Here is a 20,835-nt window from a genome sequence, read left to right as displayed (position 1 = left end):
CACAGAGGACAGCCGAATTTCGTTTGTGTGCTCTTTGCTCACGGGGAGAGCACTAGAGTGGGCCACAGCCATCTGGAACGGGGATCGATCAGTTTTCACCACCTTTTCAGCATTTCTACACCGATTCAGAGAGGTGTTCGAACATCCCGCTGGAGGAAACGAGGTTGGTGAACAGCTTATTGCACTCCGTCAAGGAGGAGGAACGGCCGCAGATTATGCCCTCTCATTCCGCACCCTAGCTGCACAAACTGGCTGGCCAGACGACCCTTTACGCTTACACTTCAGGAGGGGACTGGATGCTGAGCTGCAGACCGAACTAGCCTGCCGAGACGAGGGCAAAACCCTCGAACAACTCATCGATCTGTCCATCAAGGTAGACAATCTGATTCGGGCACGTCGGCCCCGATACCGAACCTCATCATTCACCCCCGTCAACAGCACCACCAGAGGGAACCGTCACCTGAGTATTAACCTCCTTCAAACTACATTTCCCATACACCCCGTACCTGGGGCTGATTACCTGCACAGGTGTCGCTCATCTTCATCCCCTATTTAAGGAACTCACCCTGTTCACTCAAACGCGAAGTCTTGTTTTGCCCATGCAGACATTACCGAGCGTTTCCCCACTGTTGGATCTTCCGTGTGACCTGGACTGTTCATTGGACTCTGATTCTCTGCCGCCTGCCTTATCGACCTCTGCCTTGTTCTCTCGCCTCTGCCTGCCAGCCGCCAGCCCTGATTCTATGCTCTGTCAAGGTTTATGATTGTGATCTGTCTACATTGTATCCAACGCCCCTGATTGACCTGTTTCTGTTTACTCTGTGGATTATTGAAATAAAGCTGCTTATGGATCATAACGTCTCCGACTCAGCGTTACACACTATCAAACTCTGCTGAACTGATTTAAACCTAATAAAATGTGTTAACAGTAACTAAGGTAACAACAGCCTTTTTGGTAGCTAAAAGAATAATCAATAAGTTAGCCTAAATATTTAATAAATAATAATGAATCTAAAAAAAAAAATATTTAATGAAAAATATTAGACACAAAGAGATTTTTTGATTCTGTGGAAATCTATGAGTTCTGCAGGTACAGATTCATATGGGTTTACTAATACACACACACACACAAACATGGCCATAGCCAGGCTTCGAAAATTAGTGAGGTCCAGGGCGTTTCTGTAATAACCCCCTTATTATAGAATTGTGCTATAATAACCCCTATAAATACAACTAATTATATACACTAATACTTGAAAAGACACTGAAATGTAGATGTTTTTGGAAAGATGCTCAGTTTTAAATCATACCCTATTTATTGCATCAAAGTTTGTTAATACTATATTTATGGGGTGGATAATTTTATCAGTTGTTTATTATTCATGCAAACATACATATTGTCAAGATTACAAAAGACAGTACATGACAATCATCTCCAGTGACGCAGATGGTCAAACATGTGTCATACATATTTTGACATGATCGACCCGGGTTTGAATCTGCCTGGCGAAATTATTTCTCCCTTTTAAATTTTCAGATCACATCAGAAAAGCATTTATTTTCAATGAAAATTAAGTAAATAATCAAAAAGTTAAGGGTAGGTGTAGGGAGGGCTTTATTGTCCCAATAAGGAGGCATCTATTAAATTAGACTCAATAAGTTAATATTGAATACTGTGTTATAATGTACCGTCTCTGAAGACTCGTTCACTTAGGAAGCATCTCGCAGAGATCATTTTCATCCATATGAGGAGTCTATCAGCAAATTAGTCAATCAGAGAAAAAAATAATAATTTTGAACATGAAACATTTACAGAGGTCCGGACCTCGGTGACCCATGCACACAAATACACAGACACACAAACTTGGTTGCACAAAAACATAATTTTACATTTTATTTTTTTTCAGTTCTATGGCCTTTTTTCCCGGTTCTCATAATTGGTGATACATATATATATATATTCATTTGATGTCATCGAAAGATATACTGTGTAAATGGGAATAAATGAAATAAGTGCACTTCCAAATCACATAAGAAACTGAAGCACAAGCTAGTCTTCTGAATCTTTAATACAATCTTGACAGATTCCTTTTGGGTATCAGGACATGCCGACATGTCTTTGCTAAACCTAAAGAGGCTATTTTGAAAAGCCAATTTAAAAAAAAATAATGATGATAACTTATTGTGATCCAGATGTCAAATCACATCAGCAAATTCAAAGATACAAAAAGTTCCATTGCTGAGTGAAAAAGAGTCAACCCTAGAGAAGGAGGGAGGGAGACATGTACTTTCAAGCCTTTCGACTTGTACTACATCAAAACCCTCAACACTGGAGATGATCATTGCACTGCCATGCTCACTGACTTTCATTATGAATGGCCTTTGTTCTTCCGAACTGAAAGAGTCTTTGGAGACACGAATCCAATTTCATCCTCTGTTGTCAGTACGGAAACCATATCTCTCCCCTGTGTTCGTTAATACAAAGGTCTTCCTCTGGACAATCAATGACAGATGCTTCAACGCTACACTGTGAGAATGCAACGGATTGACAGCAGATGCAGTATGTCAAGGGGCGAGATATATAAATGTGTTTCCTTCAAAATTTATTTTTAGCTTTGAGAAATTAGACAAAATTGAGTGCGGCCTTTTGTGTGCAGACTTACAATCAGTGCACAATAAAGGTAGGGGCCTCCAATAAGCTAATGGTCTAGAACAGGGCCCTCTAGTTAAACCCTAATCTCTGAGAGTAACTGAGACAACACCTGCTCAACTATGTAAAGGCTTCCAAGAGCCACAATTTTACAAAGAGGGGCTGAATATATGTTGCCTTCAAATAACATCAAAATAATCGTATTTATAAGATAAGAGCACTTGAGTGCCACCCATGTCAAAATTACCACTAGGGAACCTTTTAAAATGCCCAGGTATTCAAAATTGGGGTGTTTAATGGTGGAAACACTTGGACAGATGGATGAATGGATTTATGAGTGAAAAACAGACAATCATAGATATAATTTTATATTCTATTATATAGATAGATAGATAAATGAGCTTTTATTAGTGAATTGTGGGTAATGCTAAAATCAGTCAGCCTCAACGCTTAACTGAGTGTGCTGGGATTCTGACAAAGATCAGTAAGGTAATGGGCCACAGTGAACCTGTCAACATAGCTAATGTATTACACTGCTCTGTGTTTCACTGACTGTGGAACAGTACACCATTACTTCCAGCCACACGGTGACTAGAAACAACAGTCAGAACATAGTGAGGCAGGGGCGAAATACAGTGTGATGGAACTACAGGAGGCAGTGATTTTTTTTCTGCCATGAGGAAATTAACATACATTCAACCACTTTTGACCACACTAGACTTGATAGTTTGTGCTTAGCTTTAGTTAATGTATACAAGTTTGAATGGACAGTTATTTAAAAATGAAATTTTATCTCTCTAAATGGCGTTCCAATCCCGTATTCTCTTACACGAGAGAAGGTATTCTGAAAATTTTTCAAGCAGTTCTTGACCATTTGACTCTGGTTCATCCACAACTGAACTATCAGACTTTTAAAGTACCCCTATTATGCCTTTTTGAATATCACCTTTCATGCAGTGGGCCATGTAGCTGTATGTGAACATAAACTATCTGCAAAGTTGTGAGGCCGACAGTGTATGATAAATAAAGTTATTTTCTATTAAAAAAGAAGAGTCGGCTCACAATCGCCTAAATGAGTCATCAGCAATTTGAGGTTCGGTGTGACCCATTACCTTACTGATCTTAATCAGAATTATGTTACGGCTGTATGTCACAAAGTAACACATTTGCATAATGTCCACCCACATTCTACATCGCCAACTTGCCTGCCCACAAACACTAACATTTCTTTGTGGTTAACATCATGTCAAGAAGATACTGTATCCTATGCAGTGAGAGTAAATTTGTTTTGTCACATCTTCTAATTACCATGAACTTGTTAACACTTTGAAATGTCCTGCTCCAGTCATGCCTACAAATCAGTCTCCTGTCGATCAGCCACATCAACCATTTCATCATCAGACTCTGGCTCGAATTGGTAAGGAACATTTGATACCTTATTTTCTATGTTTTGACAAGACTCAGGTGCTGTCATTCCGTTATGGAAATGGGCGTTTAGTTTCTGACACACACTGAAGACCAATCACAAAGAACTGCACCATCTGAGGGGTTTAGAGAGACTGATTCTTTGAACTGCTGCACACGAGTCATTTACTAATTATTTAAAGACTGTGCCAAGATGTCTCCGAGTATGGCCGCCGTGTTGCAAGTTCTGACCCAAACTGGCGGCTTTTGGTTTGTCTTTTATGTAATTTGAATGTTTCTTGTTTCGGTTGATGTTGCTCTTTTAATTACTCACCGCAACACCGACCAGTTGTTTACAAACAACACTGTGAAGTCCTTTGTGTGGGCCACCCAACCACGACGTCAAAAACAAAGCCGGGCAGTACGGAAAGGGAGTCGGCATTCTCATCAGATTAAGACTCCGTACTGACCGACCACCACTTACAAGTATACTACTGGCTAACATCCAGACCCGGGACAATAAACTCTGTGAACTGAGAGTGCGGATTTCTTTCTGGCTTGAGATCAGGGACTTTTCCATTATTTGCCTTACAGAAACCTGGATGTCTCGAGAGTTTGCCATCGAACCTACATGATTCCCTTTGCACCACGCTTATAGAATACGGGATCTCTCAGGGAAAAACAAAGAAGGAGACGTATGAATCATGATCAACAACTCGTGCTGTAGTTGAAAGAATGTACATTTAGACAAACAGGAGGCCGTGCACCCTGATGCTGCATTTATTATAACTGGGGATTTCAACAAAGCCAATCTTAGGAGGACTGCACCAAAATTCTTCCAGCACATATCATGCAACAGCTGTGGAGATTGGATTCTGGACCACTGTTACTCTCCCTTCCGGACTTCTTACAGGTCCTTCCCCCTGGCCACCGGCTTACAGGAAACATCCACCCTCAGGACAATTCTGTTTTGGTCGAACCAATCAGATTCTATGTTACAGGACTTTTTTTTATTACGTCGACTGGGATATGTTCGGGGCTGCATCTGATGACGACATTGATGTTTACACAGACACCGTCATGTGCTTCATAAGGAAGTGCATAGAAGATGTTGTACCGACCAAAAGAATCAGAACCTACCCAGATAAAAAGCTGTGGATTAACACTGATGTTCACATGGCTCTCAATGCTTGAACCTCTTCCTTAAATTCTGGTAATGTGGATGATTATAAGCAAGCCAGCTATGTCCTCAAGACTCAAAATGCCAATACGAAGATAACATTGAAGCACATTTCACCACTTCCAACAACAAAGACATGTGGCAAGGACTCCACAACATTAAGGACTACAAGGATCACAAACACCCTGCTACAAACACTGCTTCCTCACTGCCTGATGAGGTCAACACCTTCTATGCTCACCTCTGGGTCACCAATGGCTCCTCTCCCACACAGCGCTACCACGGCTGAGGCTGCTGAGGCTCGTCCACTCTCTGTGTCTGTAGCGGATGTTACTCGATCACTCCAGCACGGGAATATCTGCAAAGTCACAGGTCCAGATGGCATTCCTGGTCGAGTCCTTAAAACATGCACTCACCAACTAGCTGGAGTCTTCACAGACATGTTTAACCTCTTCTTTCCCCTATCTGTTGTCCCCAAAAGTTTCAAAACATCCACCATTGTGCCAAAACAAAAGACACCCAAAGCTTCTTGCTTGAATGACTGGTGCCCTGTTGCTCTGACTCCCATCATCAGTGAGTGCTTTGAGAAGCTTATCAGAGATCACATCTGTTCTGTGTTCCCAGCATTACCCAATCCACTGCACTTTGCCTACCGCAATAATATCTCCACAGAAGATGCAATTGCCTTCACCCTGCACACTTCAATTTCCCATCTTGGCAAGAGGAACACATATCTGAGAATGTTGTTTGTTGACTACAGCTCTCTGAGCCTGTGGTGAAACTCCGGGCTCTGGGTCTGAACAGTTCTCTGTGCAGGTAGACGACAGGTAGACGGCAGCGTTGGCAGCAACATCAGAGTTGTCAGCAACATCTCCTCCCCACTGACCCTCAACACTGGAGCCCCACAGGGCTGTCTTCTCAGTCCTCTCCTGTACTCCCTGTACATGACTGACTGTGTAACAATGCATCTCTTCTTCCTAAGGCGACTGAATAAATTTGGTCTGAGCTCAAAAGTCATCAGACAGTTCTACAGTTGCACTGTGGAGAGCATCCAGGCTGGCTGCATCACCGCCTGGTACAGGAACTACACCGCTCTCAACTGGAAAGCCCTGCAGAGAATAGTTCAGATAGCCTAGCACAACGTCAGAGGTGAGCTTGCCTCCCTCAAGGACATCTTCACCCAGAGATGTGTAAGGAAAGCATGGAAGATCATCAGAGACTCCTGCCACCCGAGACATGAACTCTTCTACACACATCTGCACACCAACCACGCTGACTCTGACAGCACTGTAGCTTGTCTTGTACTGCATAGCATAGAACACATTCAGCTCTATCTTCTCTTCTGCACTAACAAACTACTGCACTGAACTTCATATTAAACACTACAGTACACAGTACATCACTGTAAGTCATATATAAAAGCTATAATTTATAAGTCTCTTGTGTATTCTGTGCACTATGTGTATATTATGGAAATATGTATATTGTATATTGTGTACAATTGCCTATTGTATATTGTGTAAATGTGTATATTATTATTTTATTATTCATATATTGTTGCTTATAATGCCATGGCACTGAGTCTTGTACCCAAGAATTTCACCATCGTTACACCTTAAAAAAATGGCTAATAGGGGCACTTTAATAGAATACATTTTTGGATGAACTGTTCCTTTAAGGCTTGAATGTGCCAGTGGTGTTTTACTGTCCATTAGGTGAGTGGCTGAAATCAATCTTCTTGCATTATCTCTGGTGTAAGGCAATCAGGCAGTGTGTGTTTTTAGAAAGAAAGACGTCATCTGCCACGGCAATTAACAGAAATAAGTCTTACCTCTGACTCATGACTTAGTCTGTTTGCTTTGTGATGAGTGACGCTTCTTGAGCTGTCATCTACTTTGAAGTAAAGCTGTTTAGCATATGGATGGGGTTAAATTATAATGTGGTTTAATCCACATTTCTTGACAATTTCCTTTCATTCAAAAACACAAGAACCTATGCGTTACTAGCTCAATGTGGATGTTCTAAGATGAACAATCAAAATATGGGGTAATATAGAACCAAATTAATTGATTTATCATCAGAGGTTGGCACAAAAGGATGTTTTCAGTTGAATGATTCTGTTCTGTCCTATTTTGTGATTAATGGTTTAAAATAAGCAGGGTATGTGCACCGAAGTGTGTGTGTTGTGAGAGTCCCTGAAACACAAGCTGAATTGATTCTGTCCTCACTTCATTCTGTTCCTGAAAGATTTCATGGGGTAATTTCCTCAGATGTTTCAGTTCAGCTCGCTAAAATCAAGGATGAAATGGGAAAATTATGAAAATGGCTTCAAAACGGACCTCTTCTTTTCCATAACAGTATTAGGCAAACTAAACTGGGCTTTGATGCAAATCTAAATGTCACACATAAAATATACTGGGATATATATATATATATATATATATATATATGATAAAAATCTTTGTATATAAGATTTTTGGAAAGTTTCTGGCAATTTACAGGATAATTTCCACCCCTTTGACACAAGAGCATGTAATCAAAATCATGACAGGTTTATGACTTAAGTGGTGATGTCACCTGAGAAAAAAAAAAAAAAACAATACTGGATGCGCAGGATTAAACAGTGCTTCCAAGAGTGTTCACCTAAACTGCTAAACACATCAAAACTTTCAAGAAGCAGTGGAAGACACATGTTTTCCATTAAACAATGCCCTTGCCAAGAAAAATATCCTCCTTTCTCTTTTCTGCATTTCTCCTCTGCTTTAACTTCTTTCCTAATCTAGTGTTCTAATAAATGTGGCATTGCATACTGCTAATAGTGTTACCTCTGTGATGAATTGCTTATGCTCATCTATTGTAAATCACTTTGGATAAAAGCATCTACTAAATGCATACATGTAAATGCAAATATAACCATTGATCAACGTACAGAAATAGAATGAATCAATGGATCGATGGAAGCTCAACGTGTTTGCTTACTTACAGTAGTTGAGCTTCTGTTGACCATATTTGATAAGCTCTGTTTGTGCATTAATGTGTGTTTATCTGCGTTTTGAAGAAAAACTAAATTCTTATGGTCTTGGAACAACAAGAGTTTTCTTCTGCAAGAGTACACTGAAAATAAAGAAGCTACAATGTCAAGTTCTAATCAGAATGAAAACCTACTGTCAACAAGCTGAGAAGTATTTAGTCTAGAGAAAGACCTTGACAGAATTCAGCTCAACAGCAAATGCAAAGCCACCGCGGGTTCTTTCAGAGGGCGACCTCCATCAGAGGGTCACAACTCTCTCACTCTGTCCCCTTCCTGGTTTTACCAACCCCAGAGGGGTCAAATGTGTCAAACGACATTTCTTTTTTTAATGACAGGCTCACTGTATCCCACAAGCCCTCAGTGATGCAACCGCCTCCAGTCAGTGTTTAGACCAGGTGGCTGAGATAAATTGGAGGGACGAACGTCCCTGAGTGTCTGATTACAGAGGCCCCATTTGATGAGGGTGCTCCAGCTAAATGAGCATTTACTATGGTTGCCTCAGAGCAGGCTAAATCCTATTAGCCAATGTCTTTAATGAGACAGCCAGAGACAGTGAAACAATGATGGACAGCCTAGCAATGAATCAAACCACGCAAAGCATGATGGGTGGGGGGTGGGCGCTGAAATATACAGAATCCAAACATGTAGGACATAGCTAAAAAGCGACAGATGCTTGGCTTCTGGCCACATTGGCATTTTCAAAATAGGCGATATGAATTCGCACACACAGAATTTATGCTAGAAATTATATGTTCTGTATTATATTTTATTGTAAGGAAATTTGGTTTAAATGTTTTTTTTTGTTTTGTTTTTCATCAGAAGAGGAATTTGGTTGGATAAGCTCTTTTAATTTACTGTAAAACCCAAGAGCATGTGTTTATTTCTTTAAAACCTTCTGTTGGCCATATTTAATGAGCATTATGTCTGTGTGTTGACGTGTTCATTTGTAATTCGAAGGTGAACAAAAGGGTTTGGAATGACATGAATGTGAGTAAATGATGGCATCATTTTCCTTTTTGAATAAACTATCCATTGCACATGAGTAATTAATGGCCAAATTGTCATTTTTGTGATAAACTATGTTTTGAAATGCAGTGAACTACTACATGGACATTTTTGGCTCAGTTGTATTTGGATTTTGAGCTTGAGACCTGCAAGAGTATACTAAATATAGTTTATTTAAATGATGATGAGCTATATGCTTGTGTGTTCATTTGTGTGAACAAAACAGTGTTAGGAAAGACATGAGGGTGAGTAAATGACAGAGTTGAAGGTAAGTAAATGACAGAGTTGTTATTTTGGGATGAACTAACATGTGCCTATTTCAGTAAATATTTACAAGCTTTGTGACCATATTTGATGAGCTGTATGTGTGTAGACGTTCATTTTCGAACAAAAGGGTTTGAGACAACATGAGAGTGAGTAATTCTTGACATCATTTTCATTTCTGAATGAACTATGCTTTGAGGGTGAGTAAATAAGTTGTCATTTTTGGGATGAACTATCCCTTAAAATGCACTTGAACAAGTACGTGGACATCTTTGGTTCTTTTTTATTTTTTATATCTTGAGCTTGTGACCTGCAAAAAAAAGTTGTCATAGAAACCCCAAGGATTATCTGTTATATTCTGTATTGCTCTACTTTAAGGAAATTGTTTCAATATTTTTGTCAGTGGAGGAAATGGGAATGAGGTTGTCAAATTGCATTTATTTTACTGTAAAACCCACCAGCATGTGTCTGTTTCTGTAAATATTTAAACACTTCTGGTGACTGTATTTGATGAGCTCTGTGTATGTGTGTTGACGTGTTCATTTGTGTTTCGAAGTCGGTTTGGAACAAAATGAGGGAGAGTAACTGATGACATAACGTATCGTACAAAATATCCCTTAAAATGCACATGAACAAGTACGTGAACATCTTTTAGGTCAGTTGTTTTGGATTTTATGTTTGTGCAAAAGTACATTGAAAAAAATAATTCAAAGTTGTAAAAAAAAAAAAAAAATATATATATATATATATATATATATATATATATATATATATATATATATGTGAGATTATTGTTTAAATATTTTTGTTAGTTAGCTGGGGAAATGGGGATAAGGTTTGGATAAGCTCATTTGATTTAGTGTTAAACCCACCAGCACATCTATTTCTGTAAATATTTAAAAGGGGTAAACACGGCGTCATGGTAATAGACCCGCTGGGTGACTCACAAGCTGTTGACCTAACCTGCAGCATGGAGACAGACACCATCACAAATAACACGGGAGTTGAGGAACATGTGGTGGGGGTCAATAATTAATGAGGAAGGGAGGGGTAGAGGAGGTTATCACTAGAGGAGGCCAGCAGCACTTCATTGTGTTCTCTTGACATTTCGTGTTGCTGTAGTTCCACACCAGCTCCTTCTATAAACGTCTAACTTTGCAATTCATCACTGGTGTTGGATCACACTGACATATCTGCAGGAACACTGAGACATGGAGGTTCCCCAGAGTTAAATCATATTGTTCAGAAGTTGCTTTTCTGTATAGCTCAGGAGACTCTCTCTTACAGTAGGATTCATTTTAAGGATCAGCTTTGTTTGTTTTGGATGCTTCTTTTAAAACAACTTAATAATTAATTATTAATTAATAAATAAATAAAAAGAGGTTTCCATAGCTCAGATCATTTGGTTTTGGAGGAATATGATAAAGGTTTGAGCTTATGCTGATATCAGCCTTTGGAGTTTGAGACATTTTTAAGACGTACAGAAGGTGAGCTGTTTCTCAAAAGAACTAGACTTCTCAAACGAATACGATTTCTATTTAGGAGAAAGAACAGAGATATTAATGAGATTTAATTTCTCTTCTGTGGGTTTTGACCATCAGAACTATAAAGATGTTTTCTTAGAATGTTTATCGATTATAATTCTGACATCAAAACTTTAAGAATAAAAGAGAAGATCTCTCTGGTTTGGTTAAGGAATAACTTAAATTAAGCTCTTCATATCGTTCTGCATGTTGTAATACAACAATTAATTGTCTTAATCAATAAGCTTCTTTAATATGACTAAGTCAACCGATCTACCATAAGTTACATTAACAGAAGTCAAGGGTCAAATTAGGTTTAAATTTCACTTTTTAAATATTAAGATGTATAATTGTCATAAATTCATCATTTTTTTAATTTAACCATCTCACTGAAAAAAATAATATATAAAAAAAAATACCATGATAAATAGTTAAGACAAAAATATCATGCTTACTAGTTATTGTTACAACTGGGCGGCTGCGGTTTAATAGTCACCACTGTCATAAAAGAAATTAAAATGACAGATCATTGAAAAATAATAACGATCTCACATTAATTGTATGATTTTACAATAATACGAATGGCTGTAGTAACTGTAGTAGCCTACTGTGTAAATCCAACGATTGAATGCAAGTCAAACTTTTCATGCGTACTGATGTTATATTTTAGGCTGTAATCAATGTTGGAGTGATCGATTTCTATTTTACTTTCGTTAAGTGAATTAAACGCGGAGGCAACAGATTGCGGGAATGCGCGGCATAATGGGATGAACATACGGTAATCCGGAGTCCTGTAGACACATCCTTCACGTCAGCCTGGAAAACTGTGTCAGTCACTGTATCAAAACCACTTGCCGGTTTTCATCAATAAATCTTCCAAATGCAATTGCTAGCACGTCAACGCGTCCTGTGCGCAATTCACAACATTTCCAGGCGCCGTTACGCGCCAAGAACCGAAGATACTATTCACATCACACACAGCCCCCAAATGAGATTCAGAGCAGCCGACCCAACGAGAAATAAACCCCTTACTTAGTCACTCACCTCCTCATCCAACGACTTGTCAACCATTGGAATAACAATCCAAAAACTCGCTATGCGCGCAAAGTGCCACTAACTTTCCTTGACGCGCTACTGCGCAGCGATTGAGGAAGCGCAGAAAGTCTTACTGCGTGAGTTCTAAAGCCATGCAAATCCCCCTCAGACGGCTGGAGAGTATCAGAAACTCCTCAGTGCCGAACACATCCCGAGCAGTCGGGTTTAGGAGCTCTGCTGCCCTCTGTCTTTAATTCACTCCCGAGGATAGCGTGGATTCCCACGCAGATAGAAAATGTCAGGAAGTTGGGTGGCAATGCGATCCAGCTTCCGTGGTCTCCTCTGCCTTAATGGCTGTCATCTATTTTGAGAGCTCAAATTGGTGAATATGTACCTGCCGTGGCGTAGGAGTAATCTCATTAGAGCGCAGAGAGCGCATGGCCACCCACAGGAGAAAAATAAATCAATAAATAACCACACACACACAAATTATATCTTTTTGAGATCTCTAATGTTACTTATACCCATTTGATAAAAAAAGAGTCTTCATGCGTTGTTTCTTAGCATTGTTTTGCCTTCTTAAATCTATAATCAGCGTTTAATATGATTCAATTCAACTTGATCTCAGTATTTCTCATCACATTCCAAACGCAAAAATTATCTGCGCTATGCTATTCATATCAATGTATATTCATCAATTTAATTTTTATATTTATTTGAACTCTACACGCTTAATTTCAATAAATGTTTCCTTTGTGTCTCTTTATTTCTCCTGAGAAGATCAATATGTCCAACTGCTGAATGTCGGGATTGATTCCGCGGATTTCTTATGCTGCAGTAGTAGTCTCTCTTTTTTTTTTTTTTATTGTCAGTTTTTTTCTTTCATTCGTTATTTATTTATTCACGGGTGAAACGTTTTGATGTCCTCAATGACATTCGCTATGATGCACCGGTAACCATCAGATTCATCCGCGCAAAGCCAAAGCTCACTTTCTTAATTACCAAAAGTGTGTTCCTCCGCCAGTAACTCACATTTTTATGCTTTTGCCGCTAGGAGGCTAGGAGGATTGTAATTCATTATAACTTGATGAAAAAAAAAATTACAAGTTTCTTTCAAATGAGACAAAAATGTATTGGTCCAAAAGATTCATGGATCTGTTTTGCGTATGCCATTTTTTGGGTTTGTCATCAAAAGAGGGGTGCAAGTTACTTGGTTAAGCTTAAACACAAGCATGTTTGATTACCACAAACTAATAATCAATCAATTCAGTAGTCTTTTTTTCCTTTCTTTTTTTAATCAACATATATACAAACACTGAAAGAGCATGTGGTTCGTTCAATCTAAAATGAAGATCTATTTCAAATCAGGCAATAGAATTATTGTCAGAGGGAAAACTAAGTGAGAGGCTTTGGGAGGGGCTTCACTGGGGTATAAATATAGCCCATGGGTTAAACGCAGGTCTGTGTTAAGGCAGGGAATGCTATCAGTCCATCTGTTCCCTGAGTGGGATTACATTAAATCCTATTCAGCCCCAGTATTAAGAAAGCCATCCACCAAGAGGCCATCAAATAGTCTACCAAGGGGAAAGGGAATTTATAATCTGTATAAGGACAGCTAGAAATATACAGCCAACTTTGAAGAAGCACGTATGATGAGTTTAATAGGATATGAGATCAGCCAAAACTGTATTGAAACAGGAGAAACAGCCCATAATACACTTATTTTAAGATTAAGCCATGGAAAGTGTATGAATGTGTGTTGATGCATAAGAGGCAGAATTATTAAAGATGCTGTTTCTTAACAAAAGGTTTTTTTTTTTGGGGGGGGGGGGTGTGTGATTAAATGATTAAATAAAATAATTAAATGTTGATGAAAATGAAGATGAAAAGTTTTTAATTAAGAAAACTAGAAGGACAATGTATTTTTTTCAAATAGTCCAGTAAGTCAGTAATGGTAAGGATTGACTCTCCTGAGCTAAAGCTTAACAGTAAATGAACACTGGTCAACTGAAGCACTGTAGCACACCCCAAAACATCCTGTAGATTTGAGATTTATCATAAAATCATCATAAATGTAACATTACAACATCTGCACAAAATGATGCATATCAAAACTGCTTCCAGGGACAAGGGACTTCCAAAATGACAAGAGGCATCAAGAGGCTCCTTTTTGAATGAATGCCAATGGAGGAGAAGCTTTAATAAACTGTATAAACTGCCTTTGTGAGGAAACATCTTATCACTTAATGAATTGACAGCATATCTGCTAATCTTCAATGAGTTTGACATTAAAAACTCATTTTGGATTCAGTTCCAACTAAGTGGATTTGGTCTCTTGCAAGGGCAACTCAGTCTTGGTTCCTGAAGGTGAAAGAGAGCATTGGTCATCCACTCCCCTCACTGACACTTCCTGCTGGTACTGAGACTCAAACCCTCAACCTTCCGGCTACAAGTCTGACTCTCTAACCTTTAGACCATGACTGCCAGCATCTCAGAGGTTGAATCTCTCCAAAATAAGAATCTCTGTGCAGATGCACAAGTTATGTGTTAGTCAGAATGTTTCCATTATAAAAATGGACAATGAATAACTAAAGAATAAATAATTCATAGTAATCTATTAGAATAGCGTACCTAATGTTTTAACAAAATATTTGTAGACTAAAAATTTTATTTTTTGACCAATAAATGCTGAATATAAAGAACAAAGAACTACTCTACCGGTCAAAAGTTTGGGGTGGGGAAAACAGTAACACTGTGAAATTGTATTATAATTGAAAGTAGTGTTTTCTTCTATTTTAATATATTTTAAAAATTAATTTATTCTGTGAGGCAAAGCTATTAATCCATTCTTCAGTGTCACATGATTCTTCAGAAACCAATATGCCGATTTCTCAAAAGAAAGAAAGAAATGTTTTATTCTGCAAGGATGCATTACATTGATCAAAAGTGACAGTAAAGGGAAATATTATGTCACCAACGATTACTACTTCAAATAAATTATGTTCTTTTGAACTTTCTATTCATAAATGAATCAAGAAATAAAAGAAAAAAAAGAAACTGTTTTCAACATCAAGTTTCAAAACTTGAGCACCAATAATAACCGATAGTAATTGGACTCCAAATCAGAGCATTAGAATAATTTCTGAAGGATCATGTGACACTGAAGACTAAAGTAATAATGCTGAATATGCAGATTTGTATTATTTTATGTCACATTATTACTGTTTTAACTGAAATTTTGAACAAATAACAACAGCCTTGGTGCAGCATAAGACACTTATTTCAGAAACCATTTAAAAAGTTGTAATTATTCATCTGGCAGGTAGTATATCAATTAAATGAAACTAAAAAAAAAGGCTGTAAAAATCCATAGTGTGTGTGTGTGTGTGTGTGTGTGTGCATGTTTTTGTGACATATCAGGACACAACTCTGTATAATGACATGGGTATGACACAGGTATTACAAGGAGTGGGTGACTTATGAGGACATAACCCATGTCCCCATTTTTCAAAATGCTTATAAATCATACAGAATGAGTTTATTATTATTATTATTATTATTTTTTTTTTATTAATTAATTTATTTATTTTGAGAAAGTGAAAATGCACAAAATTTCCTGTGAGGGTTAGGGTTAGGTGTAGGGTTGGTGTCAGGCCATAGAATATAAAGTTTGTACAGTATAAAAACCATTACGCCTCTGGAATGTCCCCACTTTTCACAAGAACAAACATGCATGTGTGTGTGTGTGTGTGTGTGTGTGTTGTGTTTGTTTAGGTGTTAGACAATTGAGGGAAGATGTTTCTTTCACAATCTGAAAATGTGTGTTTCATTAGACATAATAGGTGATTTACAATACACATCTGTTCATTAAGTGATGTGCTTCCTTCATTCTAGTGCTCATGATCTGAATGCCAGCTTTTGACCATAAAAATAAGCTTGCAGGTATTTGAAGGCCTCTGTTTGATGCCAGGTGTTCATATGCACCTTTAAACCCCGAGCCTGAAGAGCTTGCAGTACCTCTCAGTATGCATATTTTATGCAAGAGATGCATTCAAATGCGTAGTCTGTAGTGCAACAGCTGCTACAAAGAGGCCTCAGAAAGACGGATGGATTCATGTACAAAACCAACATAGAAGGAAAAATGCATTTCAGTTACACACTGCCACAAATAATGCTTATAGATGCTAAATAGCCAAGCAGCAGACATAGTGACATGACATGCAGCCAAGTATGGTAACCCATATTCGGAATCCTTGCTCTGCATTTCACCCATCCAAAATGCACAAACACAGCAGTGAACGCACACCTGGAGCACTGGGCAGCCAGATATGCTGGGGTGCCCAGGAAGCAGTTGGGAGTTTGCTGCCTTGATCAAGGGCACCTCAGTCGTGGTATTGAGGGTGGAGAGAGCACTGTACATTCACTACCCTCAACTACAATTCCTGCTGACCTGAGAATCAACCTTGCAACCTTTTTGGATTACGAGTCCGATTCTCTAACAATTAGGCCACGACTTTTCCACATAGTGCAGCCCTTGAAGTGTTTGACATAAGGCTTGTGATGTTATTTCATTCAAAGATGACTTATCCTCTGTGTCTGAAAACTTTTGTTGTGCTTATCACAACATCAGTTCTCTAACATTACCAGCCCGCTATTTTCTGCACAGCCTCATAGAGAGACTCGTCCCCAGGGAGACTCGTGAAACCAAATAAGCTAATAAGGTCTTGGCAGTTTGGTGCCAGAAAAAAACTATTGAAAACATTGTGTACTGGTGTTTATTCAAATTACACCGCCTCAATAACTTTCCAAGCTCCCCTGCTGCATGTCAGTGGTAATGAATAACTAATTTAGAAGGCGAAATGTGTATTAAGGTCGTTTTACTGCTTTTGAAGGCCTATTGGCCCACCTGCTTTCCCAGCACATGCAATCAGAAATCTTGTTGCCGAAATTCAGCAGCGATTCGCACTAATGAATGAGCAAACTTATGTTAAGAAGCAGTGTAGTAGGGAAAAAAAAGACTTCAAATAAAATCAGGTCTTATGTCAGGCTGGTTTGGATTAAATTGTTAATTTATTTTGCCTAACACAACACAAGAGTGGATTAGTACTGATCTCTCATTACTTCAAACTGTAACCATATATTATTCTGTGTTTGCCTAATTACTTGAGGGATCTATATGTAGCTTAATTTCATTTGGACACATGCCAAACCTGTGCAATTCTGCCCCTAATTATCTCCTCCTCTAAAGATGATAGGAAAAATGTGTTTAGATAGGCATATAATACATTAACTTGATACATATTTCATATCATCATGCAAAGTAGAAGCTTTATGTATTTCAGATATGAAGATGTAAATTTGTTAACTATTTTTAACTGTGTTTGAGGTCAACCCAACCCTACCTCCCCTAAAAAAATAAAAAAAATAACGGCATTATGAAAAATACCAAAGGTTTATGCTAAAACAGAAAACCTCTATTCTAGTTAGTCAGAAGTGACTATTTTCACAGTAAGGTGCAAATAACTGCAAGTATGTATAAATAAAATCTACCATTATTTGTACATAGTTAAAGTAGTACTTATTGCTGTTTGTATTTATTATGCCTGCCTCTCAAACTCTTGTGACAGTAAAATGGGTTTTTCATATGTCTAATGTTTTAAATAAATATATTTCAAATAAATACTAACTATTTAAATACAACTAGATAAAGAAACAGTGAATATTTCTTGAAATAGTTCAGAAGAAAAGTATACATTTAAATTAGACTCTACTTTTACGTTTAAAAGTTCTCATGCATTTCATATATTTTGGTGTTTGGTAAGTTCTCTGTTTTCTGTCTTACTCTTTAGTGTTTTTCAAAGTGTTGATTTTTTGGTAAATTGCATGGAAAACAATGGTGGTCAATATGGCCCTAATACAAAAGTTAGTTTTTGTATCTATGTGTTGAAACCTTGCCTACATGGTAATGATCCCAAATGAAAAAATATTGCAAAAAAATCATTAATAAAGAAATTGTTTAACCATTATTTTGGACAGTTCAAAATCAATTGTTGGCCAAATGGACCTCAACACAACAGGAAGTTAAAATAATAATAATAACAACAACAATAATAATTATGATTATTTCAGAATTTGACATAAAATGTTAAAGAAATGTATTGCTGTAGCATTTATTTATTTATTTTGCTGCAAATACAATTTAAAATTGAACAAAATATTTTACATGAAATGCCAAATCAGTTTTATATGAATTGTATATGAATTATAAGTCACACTTTATTTTAAGGTCCAATTTTTACTATAAAATAATAACCAAATTATATATTCATATACATATAATTTATATATTAAAATAAGAGTGGCTACTCTTCAAGTTAAATAATAAACACTAAATACTGGCCATGTTAGTTTTAAAATAAAGCAAATTCAGTTATTCAGAGAATATGCAGGCAATGATAGAGCTGTTTTCACCCGTGCTGTCCATGGTGCTGAAATACTCTCCTCTGCACGGAGCTGGGTAAAACAAATAAGTTGACATTTTTCAGATGAGCTTTGAGGAGAGTCTCTCAGCTTCTGCAGTTCAGACAGTCTCATGTTAAAATGAAATTACATTAGGTGGACAGGAAACACATAAGACTTGCTCTCCATAGATAAAAAATAAAATAAAAATAATAATAATAAATCACTATTATAAGTTGTCACACATTGCTAGTAGAAGATAATTGGCATTCAGACTCTATTCACTTCATTTTCTGCTGCATGTATCCTTTGATTGAATCTCTAACATCCCTGAAACAAAGACCAATGATATTTCATAAACCCACTGAAACTTGACAAATGAGCCTCCAAAGCACAAAGATGACACTAACAGACCTAAGGGAGGAAGACCTGTTAAATTTGACACAACTGAAAATAAGGATAGACAAAAAAAAAAAAAAAAGAAGGAGTGGAGGCTCTGGGGTCAGCAGTGTGACAGATTGCTAAACACAACAACAATCTGCTTCCAAATGTCAAAATCACTATTAAATTAAGAAGAGCGCATTACACCGCTGATGCTCACAGATAAGCACTGCACCTCTATTTAAAGGTAATTTTTTTTTTTTTTTTTTACGTTAAAATACATTTTCTTTTCCCATCTTAAATGTAGGTAAACAATTGTTATTAAGCTATATTAATTCTTATCAGAACATTGCTCTGTTTGTTTGAGTTTTGCAGATAGGGAGAGTTTGCAGAAATGTTTACTGTACATTAATAGGTGCACTAATTAATTGTCGCTGACTGAAATGACACTGGTCTCGGTCCTTATACTGAAACATATTCCTTCATTCTAAGTTCATCTGTGTTACTGGATGGATGAACAAATGTCAAAACAAAGTCATGAGGGTAATTGAAGTGATTTCTTTTTCCTTTTTGGATGAATTATATATTTTTTAATTATTGTTATTATTTGGCCCTCATTTTAAGCATAAATTACATTAAATTAAAAAGAAATTGTAATAGGTTTTATGAGGTGTTTGGTGATTCTGCATATATATATTATTATTTTTCATTTGTATTGCTATTTTTTTTTCTTAGTGAGTGGTTCTTCTTTCACACTTTAAAACAACAGACAACAAGAAGGATTAGAAGGAAGTGAGTCCCTGCTAATCAAAGTTATGAAAATAATACATCTTTGGGACAAACTTTTTGGATTTCACTGCATCAGAAATTTCCATCACAATTGTAATGAACATGGTTTGGCCTTCTCATCTTGATCCTCTGTGATGCTTATGTGAACGGAAAATACTGTCTTTTACGTAAACATTACTAAGATGCCTGAATCTGCTTACAAACAGTCAGCCAGCAGCCTCATGCAATTCTTATCATATTATATTAAAAATGGTTGAAGATTTGGCCCATGCAAATACTCTAACTCAGATTCTCTCTAATCTCCAGGAAACCTAATTCCTGACCTGCCTCTCTGGAGGCATAATTAGGAATGATTCATGTTTTACTTGCCAACTTTTCTCAGGAAACTTCACAGCCTTAGAATCCACAGACTAGAGTCGTCCATAGAAACTCAAATGACTCACAATATGTGAATCTAGAAGTTTGTGGGAGCTAAAAGTCATTACTGTTATCCTGAAGAAGGGTGATTACCGCAGATTACTTCCACCTGCCTGTAGCTTCAGTCCGTGGCACCTGAGAGACAACATGCCCACTGCAGTGAACTTGCACTAATGAAGCTAATTACAAGTGAACTAGAAGGACGCTGCAAGGTCCTCTTCGAGAGCCTGCCCCTCAGACAGCTGACCGACTTTAAGGGTGGTTATTATGCCATCCCTGCTTATTCTAAACCACTCAGCTGGGTAGTGTATCTAATTTATACACTGTGTATATGGCAGCGAAGATTTGTCTAAAGTTGGCAGAGTAGTAATGAGAGGGCATCTTAGCCAAATGCAATTAAAAGTTAAAAAGCAGCCATTTAGTTTTAGCTTGCTTCTACAAGTACTTGAGCTCTTCAAGTTCCGTGGAACTCGTACCTGAGTGCTCTGTATCAAAAGTGCAATGCTGTAACGGGTAAGCTACCGAGTACATTTACTACATCAGAAAATCCATACATATGGAGCTGGTTATGTGATGCAAATGTATTCATAATTTGTGTGAAAAATAAATAAAAGTTGTTTGTGTTTTACTGCTTCTAGATGGAAACTACAATGAGTTGTAAGTGTAGGTACGATTTTGGAGTTTCACAAAAATGTAC

General features: G+C 37.5%; 1 protein-coding gene across 1 annotated transcript in view; it reads right to left on the bottom strand.

The window, feature by feature from the left end:
• The window catches only part of LOC113056339 (protocadherin-15-like), a 197,242-nt gene extending 184,713 nt beyond the window's left edge, over positions 1-12,529 (bottom strand). Inside the window, exon 1 of the mRNA XM_026223068.1 lies at positions 12,102-12,529. The gene's annotated coding sequence lies outside the window, so the exon portion shown is untranslated. The remainder of the gene's footprint in view (positions 1-12,101) is intronic.
• Positions 12,530-20,835: the final 8,306 nt, after the last annotated feature.

Source organism: Carassius auratus, chromosome 37, assembly GCF_003368295.1.
Source record: "Carassius auratus strain Wakin chromosome 37, ASM336829v1, whole genome shotgun sequence".
Taxonomy (NCBI): Eukaryota; Metazoa; Chordata; class Actinopteri; order Cypriniformes; family Cyprinidae; genus Carassius; species Carassius auratus.
This window is presented reverse-complemented; position numbering and strand designations above follow the sequence as displayed.